This window comes from Chiloscyllium punctatum, chromosome 17, assembly GCF_047496795.1.
Source record: "Chiloscyllium punctatum isolate Juve2018m chromosome 17, sChiPun1.3, whole genome shotgun sequence".
In the NCBI taxonomy this organism is placed as follows: Eukaryota; Metazoa; Chordata; class Chondrichthyes; order Orectolobiformes; family Hemiscylliidae; genus Chiloscyllium; species Chiloscyllium punctatum.
In genome coordinates this window covers 49,665,813-49,687,187 of record NC_092755.1, presented here as the reverse complement: position 1 = coordinate 49,687,187, position 21,375 = coordinate 49,665,813, and the positions used below count along the sequence as shown (strand labels likewise).

Sequence of the window (21,375 nt, the reverse complement as noted above, 5' to 3'; positions counted from 1 at the left end):
CACACATTCTTTCACTCTCTCACACACAAACACACATGCACACTCTCTCTTACACACACACACGCACACTCTGTCTCTCTCACACACATACACACTCTGTCTCTCTCAAACACACCTACAAATTCTCCCTCTCTGTTTCTCACACACACACATGCCCACACACTCATATACACACTCACACCCTCTCTCTCTCAAACACACATATACACATACATACTCTCTCTCACACACACACAGACAGACACAAACACACACTCTCAGACACATACTCACACACATTCTCTCACTCTCACACACAAAAACACACACACGTACACGCTGCCTCTCTTGCGCTCACACACACACATGCACTCTCTCTCACACACACACACGCTAACATACACACTCTCTCTCCTTCACACAAACACACACTCTCTCTCTCACACACACGCCCACAGGCACACACAATCTCACACACACACACCTCTCTCTCTCACACACACACACACTCTCTCTCACACGCACACAAACACATGCTAACACACACACGCTCTCTCCTTCACACACACACACAAACACACACACACTCACAGGCACACACACAATCTTTATCTCTCACACACACACACACACACAATCTCTCTCTCTCTCACACACACACACACAAACACAATCAGGTCAGGAGCTGAGTGACCCTGGGGGAAGCCAACCTGGGTGTCACTGAGCAGGTGCTGCTTGATAGCCCTGTTGGTGAGCCCTTCCATCACTTTACCGAGGATTGGGAACAGATGGATGGGAGAGGAATTGGCTGAGTTGGATTTGTCCTGCTTTTTATGTCCAGGACATACCTGGATAATTTCCCACATGGCCAGGTCGATCCCAGTGTTGTAACTGTCCTGGGAGAACTTGGCTGGAGGAAGGGCATGTTGTGGAGTAGCAGCCTTCAGGATCAGTGCCAGAGCACAGAGCCTTTGCAGTGTCCAGTGTCTCTTGATCTGACACGGAGTGAATGGAATTGTTGGAAGAATGGTGTCTGTGATGGTGGGGAGCACAGGGGGAGACTGAGTAAGATCATCCGGTGGGCACTTGCGGCTGAAGATTGTTGTAAAAGCCTCAGCCTTATCTTTGAAAGTGACAGGTTGGACTCTTCCATCTTTGTGAAGGGGGAGCGACTCCTCTCCAAGAAGCTGTGAAATGTGGGGGCAGTGTGTGGGTGTGGGAAGGTTTGTTTGGGGAAAAGGGAAGAATGTCAGGAGTGGGATTTGAACCCACGCCCCTAGAAAGGGTCCAGAATTCACAAGCCCAGATGCAGAGCAAGGACTAACACTCCTTGAGTCTGGCGCCTTAGACCACTCGGCCATCCTGACAAGCTGCTGCAGATGCCTTTCCAGATGTCTTTCTCACTCTGTACAATTAGTCACCTTGCTCTTGTGCAGACACAAAATGCAATTCCGCATTTCTGCAGCTCCCTTGCATTCACACTCAGCAACAATCCCTCATACACAGTCTCACTCTCGCACACACACACTCTCTCTCACATGCACACGCACACACACTCTCTATCTGTCTCTCACACACACACTCTCTCTCTCACATGCACGCACAAACACACTCTCTCCCTCTCATACACACAAATTCTCCCTTTCTCTGTCTCTCTCACACACACACTCTCACTCACACACACACACTTCTCCCTCTTACACACACACAGACACACGCACTCTCTCACACACACACTATCTCACACACACACTCTTTCTCACACACACCAACAAATTCTTCCTCTCTCTCTCTCAGACACACGCAAACACACTCTTGCAGACATACACATACAAATTCTCTCTCTCTCACACGCACCCACTCTCACTCACACACACACATACACGCACATACACACACACATTCTCTCTCTCTCGCACACACATTCTCTCTCTCTCAAACACACTCTCTCTCACACACACACATTCTTTCACTCTCTCACACACAAAGACACATGCACACTCTCTCTTACACACACACACGCACACTCTGTCTCTCTCACACACATACACACTCTGTCTCTCTCAAACACACCTACAAATTCTCCCTCTCTGTTTCTCACACACACACATGCCCACACACTCATATACACACTCACACCCTCTCTCTCTCAAACACACATATACACATACATACTCTCTCTCACACACACACAGACAGACACAAACACACACTCTCAGACACATACTCACACACATTCTCTCACTCTCACACACACAAACACACACACGTACACGCTGCCTCTCTTGCGCTCACACACACACATGCACTCTCTCTCACACACACACACGCTAACATACACACTCTCTCTCCTTCACACAAACACACACTCTCTCTCTCACACACACGCCCACAGGCACACACAATCTCACACACACACACCTCTCTCTCTCACACACACACACACTCTCTCTCACACGCACACAAACACATGCTAACACACACACGCTCTCTCCTTCACACACACACACAAACACACACACACTCACAGGCACACACACAATCTTTATCTCTCACACACACACACACACACAATCTCTCTCTCTCACACACACACACAAACACAATCAGGTCAGGAGCTGAGTGACCCTGGGGGAAGCCAAACTGGGTGTCACTGAGCAGGTGCTGCTTGATAGCACTGTTGGTGAGCCCTTCCATCACTTTACCGAGGATTGGGAACAGATGGATGGGAGAGGAATTGGCTGAGTTGGATTTGTCCTGCTTTTTATGTCCAGGACATACCTGGATAATTTCCCACATGGCCAGGTCGATCCCAGTGTTGTCACTGTCCTGGTAGAACTTGGCTGGAGGAAGGGCATGTTGTGGAGCAGCAGCCTTCAGGATCAGTGCCAGAGCACAGAGCCTTTGCAGTGTCCAGTGTCTCTTGATCTGACACGGAGTGAATGGAATTGTTGGAAGAATGGTGTCTGTGATGGTGGGGAGCACAGGGGGAGACTGAGTAAGATCATCCGGTGGGCACTTGCGGCTGAAGATTGTTGTAAAAGCCTCAGCCTTATCTTTGATAGTGACAGGTTGGACTCTTCCATCTTTGTGAAGGGGGAGCGACTCCTCTCCAAGAAGCTGTGAAATGTGGGGGCAGTGTGTGGGTGTGGGAAGGTTTGTTTGGGGAAAAGGGAAGAATGTCAGGAGTGGGATTTGAACCCACGCCCCTAGAAAGGGACCAGAATTCACAAGCCCAGATGCAGAGCAAGGACTAACACTCCTTGAGTCTGGCGCCTTAGACCACTCGGCCATCCTGACAAGCTGCTGCAGATGCCTTTCCAGATGTCTTTCTCACTCTGTACAATTAGTCACCTTGCTCTTGTGCAGACACAAAATGCAATTCCGCATTTCTGCAGCTCCCTTGCATTCACACTCAGCAACAATCCCTCATACACAGTCTCACTCTCGCACACACACACTCTCTCTCACATGCACACGCACACACACTCTCTATCTGTCTCTCACACACACACTCTCTCTCTCACATGCACGCACAAACACACTCTCTCCCTCTCATACACACAAATTCTCCCTTTCTCTGTCTCTCTCACACACACACTCTCACTCACACACACACACTTCTCCCTCTTACACACACACAGACACACGCACTCTCTCACACACACACTATCTCACACACACACTCTTTCTCACACACACCAACAAATTCTTCCTCTCTCTCTCTCAGACACACGCAAACACACTCTTGCAGACATACACATACAAATTCTCTCTCTCTCACACGCACCCACTCTCACTCACACACACACATACACGCACATACACACACACATTCTCTCTCTCTCGCACACACATTCTCTCTCTCTCAAACACACTCTCTCTCACACACACACATTCTTTCACTCTCTCACACACAAAGACACATGCACACTCTCTCTTACACACACACACGCACACTCTGTCTCTCTCACACACATACACACTCTGTCTCTCTCAAACACACCTACAAATTCTCCCTCTCTGTTTCTCACACACACACATGCCCACACACTCATATACACACTCACACCCTCTCTCTCTCAAACACACATATACACATACATACTCTCTCTCACACACACACAGACAGACACAAACACACACTCTCAGACACATACTCACACACATTCTCTCACTCTCACACACAAAAACACACACACGTACACGCTGCCTCTCTTGCACTCACACACACACATGCACTCTCTCTCACACACACACACGCTAACATACACACTCTCTCTCCTTCACACAAACACACACTCTCTCTCTCACACACACGCCCACAGGCACACACAATCTCACACACACACACCTCTCTCTCTCACACACACACACACTCTCTCTCACACGCACACAAACACATGCTAACACACACACGCTCTCTCCTTCACACACACACACAAACACACACACACTCACAGGCACACACACAATCTTTATCTCTCACACACACACACACACACAATCTCTCTCTCTCTCACACACACACACACAAACACAATCAGGTCAGGAGCTGAGTGACCCTGGGGGAAGCCAACCTGGGTGTCACTGAGCAGGTGCTGCTTGATAGCCCTGTTGGTGAGCCCTTCCATCACTTTACCGAGGATTGGGAACAGATGGATGGGAGAGGAATTGGCTGAGTTGGATTTGTCCTGCTTTTTATGTCCAGGACATACCTGGATAATTTCCCACATGGCCAGGTCGATCCCAGTGTTGTAACTGTCCTGGGAGAACTTGGCTGGAGGAAGGGCATGTTGTGGAGTAGCAGCCTTCAGGATCAGTGCCAGAGCACAGAGCCTTTGCAGTGTCCAGTGTCTCTTGATCTGACACGGAGTGAATGGAATTGTTGGAAGAATGGTGTCTGTGATGGTGGGGAGCACAGGGGGAGACTGAGTAAGATCATCCGGTGGGCACTTGCGGCTGAAGATTGTTGTAAAAGCCTCAGCCTTATCTTTGAAAGTGACAGGTTGGACTCTTCCATCTTTGTGAAGGGGGAGCGACTCCTCTCCAAGAAGCTGTGAAATGTGGGGGCAGTGTGTGGGTGTGGGAAGGTTTGTTTGGGGAAAAGGGAAGAATGTCAGGAGTGGGATTTGAACCCACGCCCCTAGAAAGGGACCAGAATTCACAAGCCCAGATGCAGAGCAAGGACTAACACTCCTTGAGTCTGGCGCCTTAGACCACTCGGCCATCCTGACAAGCTGCTGCAGATGCCTTTCCAGATGTCTTTCTCACTCTGTACAATTAGTCACCTTGCTCTTGTGCAGACACAAAATGCAATTCCGCATTTCTGCAGCTCCCTTGCATTCACACTCAGCAACAATCCCTCATACACAGTCTCACTCTCGCACACACACACTCTCTCTCACATGCACACGCACACACACTCTCTATCTGTCTCTCACACACACACTCTCTCTCTCACATGCACGCACAAACACACTCTCTCCCTCTCATACACACAAATTCTCCCTTTCTCTGTCTCTCTCACACACACACTCTCACTCACACACACACACTTCTCCCTCTTACACACACACAGACACACGCACTCTCTCACACACACACTATCTCACACACACACTCTTTCTCACACACACCAACAAATTCTTCCTCTCTCTCTCTCAGACACACGCAAACACACTCTTGCAGACATACACATACAAATTCTCTCTCTCTCACACGCACCCACTCTCACTCACACACACACATACACGCACATACACACACACATTCTCTCTCTCTCGCACACACATTCTCTCTCTCTCAAACACACTCTCTCTCACACACACACATTCTTTCACTCTCTCACACACAAAGACACATGCACACTCTCTCTTACACACACACACGCACACTCTGTCTCTCTCACACACATACACACTCTGTCTCTCTCAAACACACCTACAAATTCTCCCTCTCTGTTTCTCACACACACACATGCCCACACACTCATATACACACTCACACCCTCTCTCTCTCAAACACACATATACACATACATACTCTCACTCACACACACACAGACAGACACAAACACACACTCTCAGACACATACTCACACACATTCTCTCACTCTCACACACACAAACACACACACGTACACGCTGCCTCTCTTGCGCTCACACACACACATGCACTCTCTCTCACACACACACACGCTAACATACACACTCTCTCTCCTTCACACAAACACACACTCTCTCTCTCACACACACGCCCACAGGCACACACAATCTCACACACACACACCTCTCTCTCTCACACACACACACACACACTCTCTCTCACACGCACACAAACACATGCTAACACACACACGCTCTCTCCTTCACACACACACACAAACACACACACACTCACAGGCACACACACAATCTTTATCTCTCACACACACACACACACACAATCTCTCTCTCTCACACACACACACAAACACAATCAGGTCAGGAGCTGAGTGACCCTGGGGGAAGCCAACCTGGGTGTCACTGAGCAGGTGCTGCTTGATAGCACTGTTGGTGAGCCCTTCCATCACTTTACCGAGGATTGGGAACAGATGGATGGGAGAGGAATTGGCTGAGTTGGATTTGTCCTGCTTTTTATGTCCAGGACATACCTGGATAATTTCCCACATGGCCAGGTCGATCCCAGTGTTGTCACTGTCCTGGTAGAACTTGGCTGGAGGAAGGGCATGTTGTGGAGCAGCAGCCTTCAGGAGCAGTGCCAGAGCACAGAGCCTTTGCAGTGTCCAGTGTCTCTTGATCTGACACGGAGTGAATGGAATTGTTGGAAGAATGGTGTCTGTGATGGTGGGGAGCACAGGGGGAGACTGAGTAAGATCATCCGGTGGGCACTTGCGGCTGAAGATTGTTGTAAAAGCCTCAGCCTTATCTTTGATAGTGACAGGTTGGACTCTTCCATCTTTGTGAAGGGGGAGCCACTCCTCTCCAAGAAGCTGTGAAATGTGGGGGCAGTGTGTGGGTGTGGGAAGGTTTGTTTGGGGAAAAGGGAAGAATGTCAGGAGCGGGATTTGAACCCACGCCCCTAGAAAGGGACCAGAATTCACAAGCCCAGATGCAGAGCAAGGACTAACACTCCTTGAGTCTGGCGCCTTAGACCACTCGGCCATCCTGACAAGCTGCTGCAGATGCCTTTCCAGATGTCTTTCTCACTCTGTACAATTAGTCACCTTGCTCTTGTGCAGACACAAAATGCAATTCCGCATTTCTGCAGCTCCCTTGCATTCACACTCAGCAACAATCCCTCATACACAGTCTCACTCTCGCACACACACACTCTCTCTCACATGCACACGCACACACACTCTCTATCTGTCTCTCACACACACACTCTCTCTCTCACATGCACGCACAAACACACTCTCTCCCTCTCATACACACAAATTCTCCCTTTCTCTGTCTCTCTCACACACACACTCTCACTCACACACACACACTTCTCCCTCTTACACACACACAGACACACGCACTCTCTCACACACACACTATCTCACACACACACTCTTTCTCACACACACCAACAAATTCTTCCTCTCTCTCTCTCAGACACACGCAAACACACTCTTGCAGACATACACATACAAATTCTCTCTCTCTCACACGCACCCACTCTCACTCACACACACACATACACGCACATACACACACACATTCTCTCTCTCTCGCACACACATTCTCTCTCTCTCAAACACACTCTCTCTCACACACACACATTCTTTCACTCTCTCACACACAAAGACACATGCACACTCTCTCTTACACACACACACGCACACTCTGTCTCTCTCACACACATACACACTCTGTCTCTCTCAAACACACCTACAAATTCTCCCTCTCTGTTTCTCACACACACACATGCCCACACACTCATATACACACTCACACCCTCTCTCTCTCAAACACACATATACACATACATACTCTCTCTCACACACACACAGACAGACACAAACACACACTCTCAGACACATACTCACACACATTCTCTCACTCTCACACACAAAAACACACACACGTACACGCTGCCTCTCTTGCGCTCACACACACACATGCACTCTCTCTCACACACACACACGCTAACATACACACTCTCTCTCCTTCACACAAACACACACTCTCTCTCTCACACACACGCCCACAGGCACACACAATCTCACACACACACACCTCTCTCTCTCACACACACACACACTCTCTCTCACACGCACACAAACACATGCTAACACACACACGCTCTCTCCTTCACACACACACACAAACACACACACACTCACAGGCACACACACAATCTTTATCTCTCACACACACACACACACACACAATCTCTCTCTCTCTCACACACACACACACAAACACAATCAGGTCAGGAGCTGAGTGACCCTGGGGGAAGCCAACCTGGGTGTCACTGAGCAGGTGCTGCTTGATAGCCCTGTTGGTGAGCCCTTCCATCACTTTACCGAGGATTGGGAACAGATGGATGGGAGAGGAATTGGCTGAGTTGGATTTGTCCTGCTTTTTATGTCCAGGACATACCTGGATAATTTCCCACATGGCCAGGTCGATCCCAGTGTTGTAACTGTCCTGGGAGAACTTGGCTGGAGGAAGGGCATGTTGTGGAGTAGCAGCCTTCAGGATCAGTGCCAGAGCACAGAGCCTTTGCAGTGTCCAGTGTCTCTTGATCTGACACGGAGTGAATGGAATTGTTGGAAGAATGGTGTCTGTGATGGTGGGGAGCACAGGGGGAGACTGAGTAAGATCATCCGGTGGGCACTTGCGGCTGAAGATTGTTGTAAAAGCCTCAGCCTTATCTTTGAAAGTGACAGGTTGGACTCTTCCATCTTTGTGAAGGGGGAGCGACTCCTCTCCAAGAAGCTGTGAAATGTGGGGGCAGTGTGTGGGTGTGGGAAGGTTTGTTTGGGGAAAAGGGAAGAAAGTCAGGAGTGGGATTTGAACCCACGCCCCTAGAAAGGGACCAGAATTCACAAGCCCAGATGCAGAGCAAGGACTAACACTCCTTGAGTCTGGCGCCTTAGACCACTCAGCCATCCTGACAAGCTGCTGCAGATGCCTTTCCAGATGTCTTTCTAACTCTGTACAATTAGTCACCTTGCTCTTGTGCAGACACAAAATGCAATTCCGCATTTCTGCAGCTCCCTTGCATTCACACTCAGCAACAATCCCTCATACACAGTCTCACTCTCGCACACACACACTCTCTCTCACATGCACACGCACACACACTCTCTATCTGTCTCTCACACACACACTCTCTCTCTCACATGCACGCACAAACACACTCTCTCCCTCTCATACACACAAATTCTCCCTTTCTCTGTCTCTCTCACACACACACTCTCACTCACACACACACACTTCTCCCTCTTACACACACACAGACACACGCACTCTCTCACACACACACTATCTCACACACACACTCTTTCTCACACACACCAACAAATTCTTCCTCTCTCTCTCTCAGACACACGCAAACACACTCTTGCAGACATACACATACAAATTCTCTCTCTCTCACACGCACCCACTCTCACTCACACACACACATACACGCACATACACACACACATTCTCTCTCTCTCGCACACACATTCTCTCTCTCTCAAACACACTCTCTCTCACACACACACATTCTTTCACTCTCTCACACACAAAGACACATGCACACTCTCTCTTACACACACACACGCACACTCTGTCTCTCTCACACACATACACACTCTGTCTCTCTCAAACACACCTACAAATTCTCCCTCTCTGTTTCTCACACACACACATGCCCACACACTCATATACACACTCACACCCTCTCTCTCTCAAACACACATATACACATACATACTCTCACTCACACACACACAGACAGACACAAACACACACTCTCAGACACATACTCACACACATTCTCTCACTCTCACACACACAAACACACACACGTACACGCTGCCTCTCTTGCGCTCACACACACACATGCACTCTCTCTCACACACACACACGCTAACATACACACTCTCTCTCCTTCACACAAACACACACTCTCTCTCTCACACACACGCCCACAGGCACACACAATCTCACACACACACACCTCTCTCTCTCACACACACACACACTCTCTCTCACACGCACACAAACACATGCTAACACACACACGCTCTCTCCTTCACACACACACACAAACACACACACACTCACAGGCACACACACAATCTTTATCTCTCACACACACACACACACACAATCTCTCTTTCTCACACACACACACAAACACAATCAGGTCAGGAGCTGAGTGACCCTGGGGGAAGCCAAACTGGGTGTCACTGAGCAGGTGCTGCTTGATAGCACTGTTGGTGAGCCCTTCCATCACTTTACCGAGGATTGGGAACAGATGGATGGGAGAGGAATTGGCTGAGTTGGATTTGTCCTGCTTTTTATGTCCAGGACATACCTGGATAATTTCCCACATGGCCAGGTCGATCCCAGTGTTGTCACTGTCCTGGTAGAACTTGGCTGGAGGAAGGGCATGTTGTGGAGCAGCAGCCTTCAGGAGCAGTGCCAGAGCACAGAGCCTTTGCAGTGTCCAGTGTCTCTTGATCTGACACGGAGTGAATGGAATTGTTGGAAGAATGGTGTCTGTGATGGTGGGGAGCACAGGGGGAGACTGAGTAAGATCATCCGGTGGGCACTTGCGGCTGAAGATTGTTGTAAAAGCCTCAGCCTTATCTTTGATAGTGACAGGTTGGACTCTTCCATCTTTGTGAAGGGGGAGCGACTCCTCTCCAAGAAGCTGTGAAATGTGGGGGCAGTGTGTGGGTGTGGGAAGGTTTGTTTGGGGAAAAGGGAAGAATGTCAGGAGTGGGATTTGAACCCACGCCCCTAGAAAGGGACCAGAATTCACAAGCCCAGATGCAGAGCAAGGACTAACACTCCTTGAGTCTGGCACCTTAGACCACTCGGCCATCCTGACAAGCTGCTGCAGATGCCTTTCCAGATGTCTTTCTCACTCTGTACAATTAGTCACCTTGCTCTTGTGCAGACACAAAATGCAATTCCGCATTTCTGCAGCTCCCTTGCATTCACACTCAGCAACAATCCCTCATACACAGTCTCACTCTCGCACACACACACTCTCTCTCACATGCACACGCACACACACTCTCTATCTGTCTCTCACACACACACTCTCTCTCTCACATGCACGCACAAACACACTCTCTCCCTCTCATACACACAAATTCTCCCTTTCTCTGTCTCTCTCACACACACACTCTCACTCACACACACACACTTCTCCCTCTTACACACACACAGACACACGCACTCTCTCACACACACACTATCTCACACACACACTCTTTCTCACACACACCAACAAATTCTTCCTCTCTCTCTCTCAGACACACGCAAACACACTCTTGCAGACATACACATACAAATTCTCTCTCTCTCACACGCACCCACTCTCACTCACACACACACATACACGCACATACACACACACATTCTCTCTCTCTCGCACACACATTCTCTCTCTCTCAAACACACTCTCTCTCACACACACACATTCTTTCACTCTCTCACACACAAACACACATGCACACTCTCTCTTACACACACACACGCACACTCTGTCTCTCTCACACACATACACACTCTGTCTCTCTCAAACACACCTACAAATTCTCCCTCTCTGTTTCTCACACACACACATGCCCACACACTCATATACACACTCACACCCTCTCTCTCTCAAACACACATATACACATACATACTCTCTCTCACACACACACAGACAGACACAAACACACACTCTCAGACACATACTCACACACATTCTCTCACTCTCACACACAAAAACACACACACGTACACGCTGCCTCTCTTGCGCTCACACACACACATGCACTCTCTCTCACACACACACACGCTAACATACACACTCTCTCTCCTTCACACAAACACACACTCTCTCTCTCACACACACGCCCACAGGCACACACAATCTCACACACACACACCTCTCTCTCTCACACACACACACACTCTCTCTCACACGCACACAAACACATGCTAACACACACACGCTCTCTCCTTCACACACACACACAAACACACACACACTCACAGGCACACACACAATCTTTATCTCTCACACACACACACACACACACAATCTCTCTCTCTCTCACACACACACACACAAACACAATCAGGTCAGGAGCTGAGTGACCCTGGGGGAAGCCAACCTGGGTGTCACTGAGCAGGTGCTGCTTGATAGCCCTGTTGGTGAGCCCTTCCATCACTTTACCGAGGATTGGGAACAGATGGATGGGAGAGGAATTGGCTGAGTTGGATTTGTCCTGCTTTTTATGTCCAGGACATACCTGGATAATTTCCCACATGGCCAGGTCGATCCCAGTGTTGTAACTGTCCTGGGAGAACTTGGCTGGAGGAAGGGCATGTTGTGGAGTAGCAGCCTTCAGGATCAGTGCCAGAGCACAGAGCCTTTGCAGTGTCCAGTGTCTCTTGATCTGACACGGAGTGAATGGAATTGTTGGAAGAATGGTGTCTGTGATGGTGGGGAGCACAGGGGGAGACTGAGTAAGATCATCCGGTGGGCACTTGCGGCTGAAGATTGTTGTAAAAGCCTCAGCCTTATCTTTGAAAGTGACAGGTTGGACTCTTCCATCTTTGTGAAGGGGGAGCGACTCCTCTCCAAGAAGCTGTGAAATGTGGGGGCAGTGTGTGGGTGTGGGAAGGTTTGTTTGGGGAAAAGGGAAGAATGTCAGGAGTGGGATTTGAACCCACGCCCCTAGAAAGGGACCAGAATTCACAAGCCCAGATGCAGAGCAAGGACTAACACTCCTTGAGTCTGGCGCCTTAGACCACTCGGCCATCCTGACAAGCTGCTGCAGATGCCTTTCCAGATGTCTTTCTAACTCTGTACAATTAGTCACCTTGCTCTTGTGCAGACACAAAATGCAATTCCGCATTTCTGCAGCTCCCTTGCATTCACACTCAGCAACAATCCCTCATACACAGTCTCACTCTCGCACACACACACTCTCTCTCACATGCACACGCACACACACTCTCTATCTGTCTCTCACACACACACTCTCTCTCTCACATGCACGCACAAACACACTCTCTCCCTCTCATACACACAAATTCTCCCTTTCTCTGTCTCTCTCACACACACACTCTCACTCACACACACACACTTCTCCCTCTTACACACACACAGACACACGCACTCTCTCACACACACACTATCTCACACACACACTCTTTCTCACACACACCAACAAATTCTTCCTCTCTCTCTCTCAGACACACGCAAACACACTCTTGCAGACATACACATACAAATTCTCTCTCTCTCACACGCACCCACTCTCACTCACACACACACATACACGCACATACACACACACATTCTCTCTCTCTCGCACACACATTCTCTCTCTCTCAAACACACTCTCTCTCACACACACACATTCTTTCACTCTCTCACACACAAAGACACATGCACACTCTCTCTTACACACACACACGCACACTCTGTCTCTCTCACACACATACACACTCTGTCTCTCTCAAACACACCTACAAATTCTCCCTCTCTGTTTCTCACACACACACATGCCCACACACTCATATACACACTCACACCCTCTCTCTCTCAAACACACATATACACATACATACTCTCACTCACACACACACAGACAGACACAAACACACACTCTCAGACACATACTCACACACATTCTCTCACTCTCACACACACAAACACACACACGTACACGCTGCCTCTCTTGCGCTCACACACACACATGCACTCTCTCTCACACACACACACGCTAACATACACACTCTCTCTCCTTCACACAAACACACACTCTCTCTCTCACACACACGCCCACAGGCACACACAATCTCACACACACACACCTCTCTCTCTCACACACACACACACTCTCTCTCACACGCACACAAACACATGCTAACACACACACGCTCTCTCCTTCACACACACACACAAACACACACACACTCACAGGCACACACACAATCTTTATCTCTCACACACACACACACACACAATCTCTCTTTCTCACACACACACACAAACACAATCAGGTCAGGAGCTGAGTGACCCTGGGGGAAGCCAAACTGGGTGTCACTGAGCAGGTGCTGCTTGATAGCACTGTTGGTGAGCCCTTCCATCACTTTACCGAGGATTGGGAACAGATGGATGGGAGAGGAATTGGCTGAGTTGGATTTGTCCTGCTTTTTATGTCCAGGACATACCTGGATAATTTCCCACATGGCCAGGTCGATCCCAGTGTTGTCACTGTCCTGGTAGAACTTGGCTGGAGGAAGGGCATGTTGTGGAGCAGCAGCCTTCAGGAGCAGTGCCAGAGCACAGAGCCTTTGCAGTGTCCAGTGTCTCTTGATCTGACACGGAGTGAATGGAATTGTTGGAAGAATGGTGTCTGTGATGGTGGGGAGCACAGGGGGAGACTGAGTAAGATCATCCGGTGGGCACTTGCGGCTGAAGATTGTTGTAAAAGCCTCAGCCTTATCTTTGATAGTGACAGGTTGGACTCTTCCATCTTTGTGAAGGGGGAGCGACTCCTCTCCAAGAAGCTGTGAAATGTGGGGGCAGTGTGTGGGTGTGGGAAGGTTTGTTTGGGGAAAAGGGAAGAATGTCAGGAGTGGGATTTGAACCCACGCCCCTAGAAAGGGACCAGAATTCACAAGCCCAGATGCAGAGCAAGGACTAACACTCCTTGAGTCTGGCGCCTTAGACCACTCGGCCATCCTGACAAGCTACTGCAGATGCCTTTCCAGATGTCTTTCTCACTCTGTACAATTAGTCACCTTGCTCTTGTGCAGACACAAAATGCAATTCCGCATTTCTGCAGCTCCCTTGCATTCACACTCAGCAACAATCCCTCATACACAGTCTCACTCTCGCACACACACACTCTCTCTCACATGCACACGCACACACACTCTCTATCTGTCTCTCACACACACACTCTCTCTCTCACATGCACGCACAAACACACTCTCTCCCTCTCATACACACAAATTCTCCCTTTCTCTGTCTCTCTCACACACACACTCTCACTCACACACACACACTTCTCCCTCTTACACACACACAGACACACGCACTCTCTCACACACACACTATCTCACACACACACTCTTTCTCACACACACCAACAAATTCTTCCTCTCTCTCTCTCAGACACACGCAAACACACTCTTGCAGACATACACATACAAATTCTCTCTCTCTCACACGCACCCACTCTCACTCACACACACACATACACGCACATACACACACACATTCTCTCTCTCTCGCACACACATTCTCTCTCTCTCAAACACACTCTCTCTCACACACACACATTCTTTCACTCTCTCACACACAAAGACACATGCACACTCTCTCTTACACACACACACGCACACTCTGTCTCTCTCACACACATACACACTCTGTCTCTCTCAAACACACCTACAAATTCTCCCTCTCTGTTTCTCACACACACACATGCCCACACACTCATATACACACTCACACCCTCTCTCTCTCAAACACACATATACACATACATACTCTCACTCACACACACACAGACAGACACAAACACACACTCTCAGACACATACTCACACACATTCTCTCACTCTCACACACACAAACACACACACGTACACGCTGCCTCTCTTGCGCTCACACACACACATGCACTCTCTCTCACACACACACACGCTAACATACACACTCTCTCTCCTTCACACAAACACACACTCTCTCTCTCACACACACGCCCACAGGCACACACAATCTCACACACACACACCTCTCTCTCTCACACACACACACACTCTCTCTCACACGCACACAAACACATGCTAACACACACACGCTCTCTCCTTCACACACACACACAAACACACACACACTCACAGGCACACACACAATCTTTATCTCTCACACACACACACACACACAATCTCTCTTTCTCACACACACACACAAACACAATCAGGTCAGGAGCTGAGTGACCCTGGGGGAAGCCAAACTGGGTGTCACTGAGCAGGTGCTGCTTGATAGCACTGTTGGTGAGCCCTTCCATCACTTTACCGAGGATTGGGAACAGATGGATGGGAGAGGAATTGGCTGAGTTGGATTTGTCCTGCTTTTTATGTCCAGGACATACCTGGATAATTTCCCACATGGCCAGGTCGATCCCAGTGTTGTCACTGTCCTGGTAGAACTTGGCTGGAGGAAGGGCATGTTGTGGAGCAGCAGCCTTCAGGAGCAGTGCCAGAGCACAGAGCCTTTGCAGTGTCCAGTGTCTCTTGATCTGACACGGAGTGAATGGAATTGTTGGAAGAATGGTGTCTGTGATGGTGGGGAGCACAGGGGGAGACTGAGTAAGATCATCCGGTGGGCACTTGCGGCTGAAGATTGTTGTAAAAGCCTCAGCCTTATCTTTGATAGTGACAGGTTGGACTCTTCCATCTTTGTGAAGGGGGAGCGACTCCTCTCCAAGAAGCTGTGAAATGTGGGGGCAGTGTGTGGGTGTGGGAAGGTTTGTTTGGGGAAAAGGGAAGAATGTCAGGAGTGGGATTTGAACCCACGCCCCTAGAAAGGGACCAGAATTCACAAGCCCAGATGCAGAGCAAGAACTAACACTCCTTGAGTCTGGCGCCTTAGACCACTCGGCCATCCTGACAAGCTACTGCCGATGCCTTTCCAGATGTCTTTCTCACTCTGTACAATTAGTCACCTTGCTCTTGTGCAGACACAAAATGCAATTCCGCATTTCTGCAGCTCCCTTGCATTCACACTCAGCAACAATCCCTCATACACAGTCTCACTCTCGCACACACACACTCTCTCTCACATGCACACGCACACACACTCTCTATCTGTCTCTCACACACACACTCTCTCTCTCACATGCACGCACAAACACACTCTCTCCCTCTCATACACACAAATTCTCCCTTTCTCTGTCTCTCTCACACACACACTCTCACTCACACACACACACTTCTCCCTCTTACACACACACAGACACACGCACTCTCTCACACACACACTATCTCACACACACACTCTTTCTCACACACACCAACAAATTCTTCCTCTCTCTCTCTCAGACACACGCAAACACACTCTTGCAGACATACACATACAAATTCTCTCTCTCTCACACGCACCCACTCTCACTCACACACACACATACACGCACATACACACACACATTCTCTCTCTCTCGCACACACATTCTCTCTCTCTCAAACACACTCTCTCTCACACACACACATTCTTTCACTCTCTCACACACAAAGACACATGCACACTCTCTCTTACACACACACACGCACACTCTGTCTCTCTCACACACATACACACTCTGTCTCTCTCAAACACACCTACAAATTCTCCCTCTCTGTTTCTCACACACACACATGCCCACACACTCATATACACACTCACACCCTCTCTCTCTCAAACACACATATACACATACATACTCTCTCTCACACACACACAGACAGACACAAACACACACTCTCAGACACATACTCACACACATTCTCTCACTCTCACACACAAAAACACACACACGTACACGCTGCCTCTCTTGCGCTCACACACACACATGCACTCTCTCTCACACACACACACGCTAACATACACACTCTCTCTCCTTCACACAAACACACACTCTCTCTCTCACACACACGCCCACAGGCACACACAATCTCACACACACACACCTCTCTCTCTCACACACACACACACTCTCTCTCACACGCACACAAACACATGCTAACACACACACGCTCTCTCCTTCACACACACACACAAACACACACACACTCACAGGCACACACACAATCTTTATCTCTCACACACACACACACACACACAATCTCTCTCTCTCTCACACACACACACACAAACACAATCAGGTCAGGAGCTGAGTGACCCTGGGGGAAGCCAACCTGGGTGTCACTGAGCAGGTGCTGCTTGATAGCCCTGTTGGTGAGCCCTTCCATCACTTTACCGAGGATTGGGAACAGATGGATGGGAGAGGAATTGGCTGAGTTGGATTTGTCCTGCTTTTTATGTCCAGGACATACCTGGATAATTTCCCACATGGCCAGGTCGATCCCAGTGTTGTAACTGTCCTGGGAGAACTTGGCTGGAGGAAGGGCATGTTGTGGAGTAGCAGCCTTCAGGATCAGTGCCAGAGCACAGAGCCTTTGCAGTGTCCAGTGTCTCTTGATCTGACACGGAGTGAATGGAATTGTTGGAAGAATGGTGTCTGTGATGGTGGGGAGCACAGGGGGAGACTGAGTAAGATCATCCGGTGGGCACTTGCGGCTGAAGATTGTTGTAAAAGCCTCAGCCTTATCTTTGAAAGTGACAGGTTGGACTCTTCCATCTTTGTGAAGGGGGAGCGACTCCTCTCCAAGAAGCTGTGAAATGTGGGGGCAGTGTGTGGGTGTGGGAAGGTTTGTTTGGGGAAAAGGGAAGAATGTCAGGAGTGGGATTTGAACCCACGCCCCTAGAAAGGGACCAGAATTCACAAGCCCAGATGCAGAGCAAGGACTAACACTCCTTGAGTCTGGCGCCTTAGACCACTCGGCCATCCTGACAAGCTGCTGCAGATGCCTTTCCAGATGTCTTTCTAACTCTGTACAATTAGTCACCTTGCTCTTGTGCAGACACAAAATGCAATTCCGCATTTCTGCAGCTCCCTTGCATTCACACTCAGCAACAATCCCTCATACACAGTCTCACTCTCGCACACACACACTCTCTCTCACATGCACACGCACACACACTCTCTATCTGTCTCTCACACACACACTCTCTCTCTCACATGCACGCACAAACACACTCTCTCCCTCTCATACACACAAATTCTCCCTTTCTCTGTCTCTCTCACACACACACTCTCACTCACACACACACACTTCTCCCTCTTACACACACACAGACACACGCACTCTCTCACACACACACTATCTCACACACACACTCTTTCTCACACACACCAACAAATTCTTCCTCTCTCTCTCTCAGACACACGCAAACACACTCTTGCAGACATACACATACAAATTCTCTCTCTCTCACACGCACCCACTCTCACTCACACACACACATACACGCACATACACACACACATTCTCTCTCTCTCGCACACACATTCTCTCTCTCTCAAACACACTCTCTCTCACACACACACATTCTTTCACTCTCTCACACACAAAGACACATGCACACTCTCTCTTACACACACACACGCACACTCTGTCTCTCTCACACACATACACACTCTGTCTCTCTCAAACACACCTACAAATTCTCCCTCTCTGTTTCTCACACACACACATGCCCACACACTCATATACACACTCACACCCTCTCTCTCTCAAACACACATATACACATACATACTCTCACTCACACACACACAGACAGACACAAACACACACTCTCAGACACATACTCACACACATTCTCTCACTCTCACACACACAAACACACACACGTACACGCTGCCTCTCTTGCGCTCACACACACACATGCACTCTCTCTCACACACACACACGCTAACATACACACTCTCTCTCCTTCACACAAACACACACTCTCTCTCTCACACACACGCCCACAGGCACACACAATCTCACACACACACACCTCTCTCTCTCACACACACACACACTCTCTCTCACACGCACACAAACACATGCTAACACACACACGCTCTCTCCTTCACACACACACACAAACACACACACACTCACAGGCACACACACAATCTTTATCTCTCACACACACACACACACACAATCTCTCTTTCTCACACACACACACAAACACAATCAGGTCAGGAGCTGAGTGACCCTGGGGGAAGCCAAACTGGGTGTCACTGAGCAGGTGCTGCTTGATAGCACTGTTGGTGAGCCCTTCCATCACTTTACCGAGGATTGGGAACAGATGGATGGGAGAGGAATTGGCTGAGTTGGATTTGTCCTGCTTTTTATGTCCAGGACATACCTGGATAATTTCCCACATGGCCAGGTCGATCCCAGTGTTGTCACTGTCCTGGTAGAACTTGGCTGGAGGAAGGGCATGTTGTGGAGCAGCAGCCTTCAGGAGCAGTGCCAGAGCACAGAGCCTTTGCAGTGTCCAGTGTCTCTTGATCTGACACGGAGTGAATGGAATTGTTGGAAGAATGGTGTCTGTGATGGTGGGGAGCACAGGGGGAGACTGAGTAAGATCATCCGGTGGGCACTTGCGGCTGAAGATTGTTGTAAAAGCCTCAGCCTTATCTTTGATAGTGACAGGTTGGACTCTTCCATCTTTGTGAAGGGGGAGCGACTCCTCTCCAAGAAGCTGTGAAATGTGGGGGCAGTGTGTGGGTGTGGGAAGGTTTGTTTGGGGAAAAGGGAAGAATGTCAGGAGTGGGATTTGAACCCACGCCCCTAGAAAGGGACCAGAATTCACAAGCCCAGATGCAGAGCAAGGACTAACACTCCTTGAGTCTGGCGCCTTAGACCACTCGGCCATCCTGACAAGCTACTGCAGATGCCTTTCCAGATGTCTTTCTCACTCTGTACAATTAGTCACCTTGCTCTTGTGCAGACACAAAATGCAATTCCGCATTTCTGCAGCTCCCTTGCATTCACACTCAGCAACAATCCCTCATACACAGTCTCACTCTCGCACACACACACTCTCTCTCACATGCACACGCACACACACTCTCTATCTGTCTCTCACACACACACTCTCTCTCTCACATGCACGCACAAACACACTCTCTCCCTCTCATACACACAAATTCTCCCTTTCTCTGTCTCTCTCACACACACACTCTCACTCACACACACACACTTCTCCCTCTTACACACACACAGACACACGCACTCTCTCACACACACACTATCTCACACACACACTCTTTCTCACACACACCAACAAATTCTTCCTCTCTCTCTCTCAGACACACGCAAACACACTCTTGCAGACATACACATACAAATTCTCTCTCTCACACGCACCCACTCTCACTCACACACACACATACACGCACATACACACACACATTCTCTCTCTCTCGCACACACATTCTCTCTCTCTCAAACACACTCTCTCTCACACACACACATTCTTTCACTCTCTCACACACAAAGACACATGCACACTCTCTCTTACACACACACACGCACACTCTGTCTCTCTCACA

The 21,375-nt window shown here is 49.1% G+C and overlaps 11 non-coding genes across 11 annotated transcripts; all 11 read right to left on the bottom strand.

Annotated features, from left to right (window-relative positions):
• Positions 1 to 1,226: 1,226 nt before the first annotated feature.
• trnal-caa (transfer RNA leucine (anticodon CAA)) lies at positions 1,227 to 1,346 on the bottom strand. Its single transcript has 2 exons — positions 1,309 to 1,346; positions 1,227 to 1,272 (listed from the first exon to the last, which is right to left on the bottom strand). It is a non-coding gene; the product is annotated as a tRNA-Leu (tRNA).
• Positions 1,347 to 3,159: 1,813 nt separating this feature from the next.
• trnal-caa (transfer RNA leucine (anticodon CAA)) lies at positions 3,160 to 3,279 on the bottom strand. The gene is made up of 2 exons: positions 3,242 to 3,279; positions 3,160 to 3,205 (listed from the first exon to the last, which is right to left on the bottom strand). It is a non-coding gene; the product is annotated as a tRNA-Leu (tRNA).
• Positions 3,280 to 5,096: 1,817 nt separating this feature from the next.
• On the bottom strand, positions 5,097 to 5,216 carry trnal-caa (transfer RNA leucine (anticodon CAA)). Its single transcript has 2 exons — positions 5,179 to 5,216; positions 5,097 to 5,142 (listed from the first exon to the last, which is right to left on the bottom strand). It is a non-coding gene; the product is annotated as a tRNA-Leu (tRNA).
• Positions 5,217 to 7,033: 1,817 nt separating this feature from the next.
• trnal-caa (transfer RNA leucine (anticodon CAA)) lies at positions 7,034 to 7,153 on the bottom strand. Its single transcript has 2 exons — positions 7,116 to 7,153; positions 7,034 to 7,079 (listed from the first exon to the last, which is right to left on the bottom strand). It is a non-coding gene; the product is annotated as a tRNA-Leu (tRNA).
• A 1,819-nt stretch (positions 7,154 to 8,972) lies between these two features.
• Positions 8,973 to 9,092, bottom strand: trnal-caa (transfer RNA leucine (anticodon CAA)). Its single transcript has 2 exons — positions 9,055 to 9,092; positions 8,973 to 9,018 (listed from the first exon to the last, which is right to left on the bottom strand). It is a non-coding gene; the product is annotated as a tRNA-Leu (tRNA).
• A 1,813-nt stretch (positions 9,093 to 10,905) lies between these two features.
• trnal-caa (transfer RNA leucine (anticodon CAA)) lies at positions 10,906 to 11,025 on the bottom strand. Its single transcript has 2 exons — positions 10,988 to 11,025; positions 10,906 to 10,951 (listed from the first exon to the last, which is right to left on the bottom strand). It is a non-coding gene; the product is annotated as a tRNA-Leu (tRNA).
• Positions 11,026 to 12,844: 1,819 nt separating this feature from the next.
• On the bottom strand, positions 12,845 to 12,964 carry trnal-caa (transfer RNA leucine (anticodon CAA)). Its single transcript has 2 exons — positions 12,927 to 12,964; positions 12,845 to 12,890 (listed from the first exon to the last, which is right to left on the bottom strand). It is a non-coding gene; the product is annotated as a tRNA-Leu (tRNA).
• Positions 12,965 to 14,777: 1,813 nt separating this feature from the next.
• On the bottom strand, positions 14,778 to 14,897 carry trnal-caa (transfer RNA leucine (anticodon CAA)). The gene is made up of 2 exons: positions 14,860 to 14,897; positions 14,778 to 14,823 (listed from the first exon to the last, which is right to left on the bottom strand). It is a non-coding gene; the product is annotated as a tRNA-Leu (tRNA).
• Positions 14,898 to 16,710: 1,813 nt separating this feature from the next.
• trnal-caa (transfer RNA leucine (anticodon CAA)) lies at positions 16,711 to 16,830 on the bottom strand. The gene is made up of 2 exons: positions 16,793 to 16,830; positions 16,711 to 16,756 (listed from the first exon to the last, which is right to left on the bottom strand). It is a non-coding gene; the product is annotated as a tRNA-Leu (tRNA).
• A 1,819-nt stretch (positions 16,831 to 18,649) lies between these two features.
• On the bottom strand, positions 18,650 to 18,769 carry trnal-caa (transfer RNA leucine (anticodon CAA)). Its single transcript has 2 exons — positions 18,732 to 18,769; positions 18,650 to 18,695 (listed from the first exon to the last, which is right to left on the bottom strand). It is a non-coding gene; the product is annotated as a tRNA-Leu (tRNA).
• Positions 18,770 to 20,582: 1,813 nt separating this feature from the next.
• trnal-caa (transfer RNA leucine (anticodon CAA)) lies at positions 20,583 to 20,702 on the bottom strand. Its single transcript has 2 exons — positions 20,665 to 20,702; positions 20,583 to 20,628 (listed from the first exon to the last, which is right to left on the bottom strand). It is a non-coding gene; the product is annotated as a tRNA-Leu (tRNA).
• Between the last annotated feature and the right edge of the window lie 673 nt (positions 20,703 to 21,375).